The sequence below is a fragment of the Neofelis nebulosa genome, chromosome 1 (genome assembly GCF_028018385.1).
Source record: "Neofelis nebulosa isolate mNeoNeb1 chromosome 1, mNeoNeb1.pri, whole genome shotgun sequence".
In the NCBI taxonomy this organism is placed as follows: domain Eukaryota; kingdom Metazoa; phylum Chordata; class Mammalia; order Carnivora; family Felidae; genus Neofelis; species Neofelis nebulosa.
This window is the reverse complement of record NC_080782.1, coordinates 51,948,562-51,955,141: the sequence shown is the minus strand read 5'-3', so window position 1 is coordinate 51,955,141 and position 6,580 is coordinate 51,948,562. Positions and strand designations below refer to the sequence as shown.

The window sequence follows — 6,580 nt, the reverse complement described above, 5'->3', positions numbered from 1 at the left end:
TAAGACACTGCTGTAGGCTGAATGTTTGTATCTGCCTCCTCCCCCCCACCGCCCCATTGATATGTTAAAGTCCCAGTCCCCAGTGTGATGCCTTTTGGATGTGGGGCCTTGGGGAAGTAACTGGGTCTATGAATGATGTCATAGAGATAGAGCCCCATGGTGGAACTGGTGCTCTTATAAGAGGATGAAAGAACCAGAGCTTTCTCTTTCCGCCACGTGAGGATATAAAAAGAAAACGGCTGTCTAAAAACCAGGAAGAGGACCCTCCTCAAGAACCCAACCATGCTGGTACCTTGGCCTCAGACTTCCAGCCTCCAGAACTGTGAAAAATAAATGTCTGCTGTCTGAGTCACCAAGCCTATGGTAATGGTGTTAGAGCAGTCCAAGCTAAGACAGAGAGTGTCATAATAAGAAGTAAAGGTTTCTTGCAATGAGCTCTGAGCTCACAACCAAATTTCTAGCTCTAAACCTAGAATCATAGAATTCCAGAGCTGGAAGGGAGCTCAGAGGTCTAACCACATCTACCCCCCATTGACAGGCAGGGAAGCTATGACCTGAGAGATGTCACCTACTGATGGTCATGAATCAAGCTAGGGCAGAGGTTGGCCATCAAGCTGGGAACCCAGGTGCATTTGAGCAGGTATGCCAAAACGTTTTGGAAGCATATCTCTCAGGAAGGGAAAAGAGGTCTGACTGTATATGTCCTGTAAGTTATAAAAACCCAGTATAAAATTTAAAGACAGCAGGAAGAATATTTGCAACAAATTCAATAGACCAATTCTTGTTAGTTTTAATACACAGCCAGCTCTTCCTTTAGCAAAACTCGAGTATGCCAACAGAAAGAGGGATAAAGGACAGTTTGCAGAAAAAATACAAATGACAGAGGCACTTAGGTGGCTCCGTTGGTTGAATGTCTGACTTCAGCTCAGGTCATGATCTCATAGTTCATGGGTTCCAGCCCCGCATTGGGCTGTGAGCAGCTCAGATTCTGTCTCCCTCTCTCTGTCTGCCCCTCCCTGGCTCGTGCTCTGTCTCTCTGAAAAATAAAAATAAACATTAAAAAAAATTTTTTTAAAACTTAAAAAAATACAAATGACTGATTATCACATTTTTAAATTCCACTCTCATTGGAGAGCAGAGAGATGTGAACTAAAACAATGTATTCCATTTCATAATCAATTTGGGGGAAAATCTAATATATTCTTCTTTCCTTGTTTTGTTTGATTAATGGTGACTCAGTTTTGGGGAAGGGCCAGGGAAACAGTCACTTTTTAACATTGTATTGACAGGAATGTGTTTTGGTAGACTCTTCCTGGAGGTTAATTTATTATCTATTTCAGAAGCCATAAAACTGTTCATACTCTTTATCACAGCAATTTCACCTCTAGGAATATATCCTCAAGATACAATTGGAGAAGTATAAACAAAGTATGTTTTTAGAAAAAATTTTTAAGTAGGCTTCCCACCCAGCATGGAGCCGACTGTGGGGCTTGAACTCACAACCCTGAGATCAAGACCTGAGCTGAGATCAAGAGTCAGATGCTTCACTGACTGAGCCACCCAGGTGCCCCTGTTTTTAGGATTTTTACCTCAGTGTTGTTTATAATACACAGAGAAAAAACAGAAGCAGTGCAAAAGTTACCAATAGCTGTTAGTCATAATTTAAAATATCCAACAATAAAAAACTGGTTAAATAAATATTTATCTGTATGATAACATATCATATAGCCAATACAAATATTTTTGAAAGATGTCTTTTTTAAATATTTATTTATTTTTGATAGGGAAAGAGAGAGGGAGAGTGTGAGTGAGGAGGGGCAGAGAGAGAGGGACAGAGGATCCCAAGTAAGCCCCTCACTAACAGCAGAGAGCCGGATGCAGGGCTCAAACTCACAAACTGTGAGATCATGACCTGAGCCAAATTCGGACTCTTAACCAACTGAGCCACCCAGGCACCCCTGAAAGATATTTTTAAGGTATCTCATGAGAAATGCTAACAAGGTAACCTGGGGCACAGGAGCAGGTCACAAAACTATGTATACATATGATTACAACTTAATGACGATATGGGAATTTTGCCTCACACCCATTCAGTGCCCTGTACTCACCAGACATCGTATCATTTGATATTCATGTAACTCTGTAAAGGAGGTGCTGTTATTATCCCCGTTTTGCCAATAAGGAATTGGGATTAACTGGCTGAGAGCAGCAACTGTAAAGAAGCAAGGCCAAGATCCAAGTCTGAGGCGGTGTCACTCAGAAGCCAGCCTGAAGCCAGCCTTAACCCAGGCGGCAGGAGGTGGAGCTAGGGTGGGGGGAGGGCAATACATCAGAAACATCCCTGGTGAGAAGATTCAGATCTTTGTATGAGTAAATGAGCACTTTCGGTCTTCAGGGGCTCAGAACGAAAATCTTGGAGGTCTTCCTGATGTCCCTCTTTCACATCCCACATCTGGTCCCTTAGCAGGGCCTCCTAGTAGCCTTAACTTCGAAATATGCTCAGAATCTGGCCCCTTCTTACTTCCTCCAGCACTGCTACCTGGAGCCTCTGATCTGGTTTTCCTTGACCCCCACTGTCTATGTGCCCCCCACCACATGAAGAATGCCACTACATTGATATCACATGGCTGCCTGGTTCTGGTAGGAGGGTGGCATTGTTCAGGATCTTTTTTTTTTTTTTTTAATTTTTTTTCTTAATGTTTTTATTTATTTTTGAGACAGAGGGAGACAGAGCATGAGCAGGGAAGGGGCAGAGAGAGAGGGAGACACAGAATCAGAAGCAGGCTCCAGGCTCTGAGCCATCAGCACAGAGCCTGATGCAGGGCTCGAACTCACAGACTGTGAGATCATGACCTGAGCCGAAGTCGGACGCTCAACAGACTGAGCCACCCAGGTGCCCCAGGATCTTAATTATATTTTAATCACGCTTAGGAGGAGAGTGATACTTGTGTGATCAAAAACATTTCTAAATAGAAGATTGCCCAGCCCCCTCTCCCACCCTCTAGCCTCAGGGCCCCCAGACGGCGGCTGCTACCCTAATTCTTGGCCCTTCAGCTCAGGTCTCTGCACAGCTGGAAGCTTCAGGAGCACCTCACAGAAGGTGACCTGCTGGCATCCCGCTGCTGGCAGTCAGGACCTTCCCATCTTGAAGGCCCCACCTGCAGGCCCCAACAAGCTTGTCTGGCTGCTTTTTACTGTCCCGGTCTCAGTTTCCTTCCTGTTCATTGTCTGTCGGAGGAGGGGGGTCTGGCAGGCTCAGGGGCTTTGAAGTCAATGGCTGCTTTTATTTCCTCCTGGAGACTGGCTTGTTCTTAGGGTCTTGCTCCATTGTTCCCCACAGACTCCTAGTCAGTCTGGGAGGCTCCTTACCAAGCACCTATCCCAGAGTCCACAAACTAGGGCTGATGCTGGGTGTGGCCACGCGGCATTTTTTTTTTTAAGCCAGTGTTTTAAAATTAAGCAATATCTCAATTTCTTCCTTCTTTTGAAAAATCTAACAATCTAGCAATAATAGGCCCAAATTCTGAAGCTGGGACCATCAGAGGGTGTTGAAAGGGCTTCTTGTTCTGGATGGGCCACAGGCTGTTGCTTCACAGCTGTCCTACCACTCTATCCTGCTCCCCTGTACCTCCCTGGCACCTGGGCCTTTGACCCTCAAAGAGAGAAATACTTCCCTATCCCTATCTCTTTCAAAGTGGGGGTGGGGCTGGAGCTGGGGGTGGGGTGTAGACCAGGAGAGCTGTGAGGCTTTTCTTCACCTCAGCAAGCTTGTCTCGCTTAAACGTTGTCTTCTGGATCTCATTATGTCCCTGGGTCTGTGCGCCCCCCACGATTTCATTCCATCTCCTCCTTTGATAGAAGAAACTGAGGCCCACGGAAAAAAGGCTGCTCGCCAAGTCCCCACAGTGAGTTTACACAGTGCTTGCTTCAGGCTCTAAAGAGCAACACCCTAGGAATGTTCTAGCCTGTTGGTTGTTATTCTAGGAAGGTTCTAGCCTGTTGGTTGTTATTCTGAAGGGGAAACATTAGCGAGTAGTTTGTACTTCCCCGAATGTTTCTTCTTTTCAGTCACAACATCTTTTTTTTAAGTTTATATTATTTATTTTGAGAGAGAGAGAGTGGGGGAGGGGCAGAGAGCGAGAGGGAGAGAGAATGAATCCCAAGCAGGCTCCAAGCTGTGAGCGCAAAGCACAACACGGGGCTGGATCTCGAACCGTGAGAACATGACCTGAGCCAAAACCAAGAGTCGAACTCTTAACCGACTGAGCCACCAGGCGCCCCACGTCACAGCAGTTTTAGGGAAAGAATAGTTCCTCCTTTTTACTAATAGGAACAGTAAGGCTCAAAGAGCATACATGTCCACGGTCACACAGCTCTCTCGGTCTCGTATGAAAAATGGGGACAGTAACTCCTTACCAAATGAAGCCTGAGTCAGGTGATTCCTTCAGGCCCTGTTCGTGCTGCTATCCATACGCCCCTCATTTATAAATTAAATCAGCAAACCTGTATTGAGCACCTCCTTGAAATCAGACACTGTGCTTGCTGTCCTCAAGTAGCCCACACTGTGTGAGGGTAAATAGTAATGTTGGGGAGAAAGAGGGAAAACTTTCCCCCACGTGTTGCCCGTGGAGGGAGAGGGGTGAGTTCAGATTAAGAGTGATATGGCACAGAATATCTCGGGGAGGAAACATAAATGGGTGTCTTCGTCCATTTGGGGTGCTATAACAAAATACCACAGACTGAGCCACTGATAAGCAACAGGAATATATTTCTCACAAGTTCTGGAGGCTGGGAACCCAAACATAAAGATGGCATCAACGTGGTCACGTTCTGTTGGGGGCCCTCTTCCTGGGTCATGGCCAGCTCCTTCTCCCTGTGTCTGCACACAGTGGAAGGGGCTAGGGATCTCCCTTGGGTCTCTCTCATAAAGCACAAATCCCACTCATGGGGGCTCCACCAACATGACCTAATCACCCCCCAAAACCCCTCAGCTCCTGATGCCATCACTGTTGGGTGTTAGGGTTTCAACATACGAATTTGAGGGAGACACAAACATTCAGACCATAGCAGTAGGTTTCCTCTGAGTTCGACTTCAGAGGGGACAGAGGTGGGAACTGGGTCAGCTATACAATTTGCAGGACCCCATGCAAAATGAAAATGGGGGGTCCCCTGTCCAAAAAGCAGAGAAATGTGCTGTTACAAGCAGTAAAATATAAAGGCTTTTCTTTTCTTCGTCCATCTCTCAACTTGTCATGGGTTTTCTGAGTTGCTATTTAATTTTCTAAATAAATAAATATTTTAAATATTAACATGAGTTTTACTGTTCATCTTTATATTGTGCAATGTCACTTTTCTTTTTTTAAAACACTATTTTTTTTTTTGAGAGAAAGAGGGCATGAGTGAGCAAGGGGCAGAGAGATAGGGAGGGATAGAGAATTCCATGAGGGGCAGAGAGAAAGTGAGAGAGAGGGAGAGAGAAAGAACCCCAACCAGGCTCTGCAGTGTGGAGCCCAAAGTGTGGCTAGAGCTCACCAGATGTGGGGTTTGAACTCACAAATCATGAGATCACGACCTGAACCAAGTCGGATGCTTAACTGACTGAGCCACCCAGGCTCTCCTTAAACATTTTTTTTTAAGTTTATTTATTTTAAGAGAGAGTGCACAGGTGCAAGCAGGGGAGGGAGAGAGAGAGAGAGGGAGAGAGAATCCCAAGCAATGTCCGTGCTGTCAGCACAGACCCCCAACTCAGGACTTGATCTCACAGACCCTGAGGTCACGACCCGAGTCAAGATCAAAAGTAGGACGCTTAGCTAACTGACTGAGCCACCCAAGTGCCCTGCAGTGTCACTTTTCAATGGAATAATAAGAGTATTAACTCATATGTAGGATCCCTGAAATTATACAATTCACGTTTCATGGCTCCTATGTGGATATGTATTTAGTTCATACACTAACAGTAGAAATGCCGCAGGTAGTTAACTGCTCTTACTTCACTTCTTTTTCTTTTTTTTTAAGGTTTTTTTTTTTTAAATTATTTATTTTGAGAGAGACAGAGACAGTGCAAGCAGTGGAGGGGCAGAGAGAGAGGGAGAATCCCAAGCAGGCTCTGCACTGCCAGCACAGAGCCAGATGTGGGGCTCGAACCCACGAACTGTGAGAACCCACAAACCTGAGCCGAAACCAAGAGTTGGGTGCTCAACCGACTGAGCCACTGAGGCAGCCCTTTATTTCACTTCTTTTTGTTTGTTTCTGTTCTTGGTTTTTTGTTGTTGTTGTTTTGTTTTCATGTTTTAATAAAAGTTGTATATATTTCAGGTGCACAACATGATGTTTTAATATTTACATATACCGTGATACGAAGACAGTAGTCAAACTACTTAACATATTCATCTCCTCGCAGAGTTACCTTTTTTGTTTTTTTAGTGGTGAGAGCACCTGAGATCTATACTCTTCCCAAAGTTTTAGTACACACTATAGTACTCCTGACTATAATCACAGAGCAGTACTTTAGAGCTCTAGAATTTATCCATCCCACCTAACTGCAACTTTGTACCCTTTGACCAACATCTTCCCATTTTCC

The 6,580-nt window shown here is 45.0% G+C and overlaps 1 long non-coding RNA gene across 1 annotated transcript; it reads right to left on the bottom strand.

The window, feature by feature from the left end:
• Positions 1–765: 765 nt before the first annotated feature.
• Positions 766–2,897, bottom strand: LOC131507419 (uncharacterized). The gene is made up of 2 exons (XR_009259497.1): positions 2,109–2,897; positions 766–1,036 (listed from the first exon to the last, which is right to left on the bottom strand). It is a non-coding gene; the product is annotated as an uncharacterized LOC131507419 (long non-coding RNA).
• Between the last annotated feature and the right edge of the window lie 3,683 nt (positions 2,898–6,580).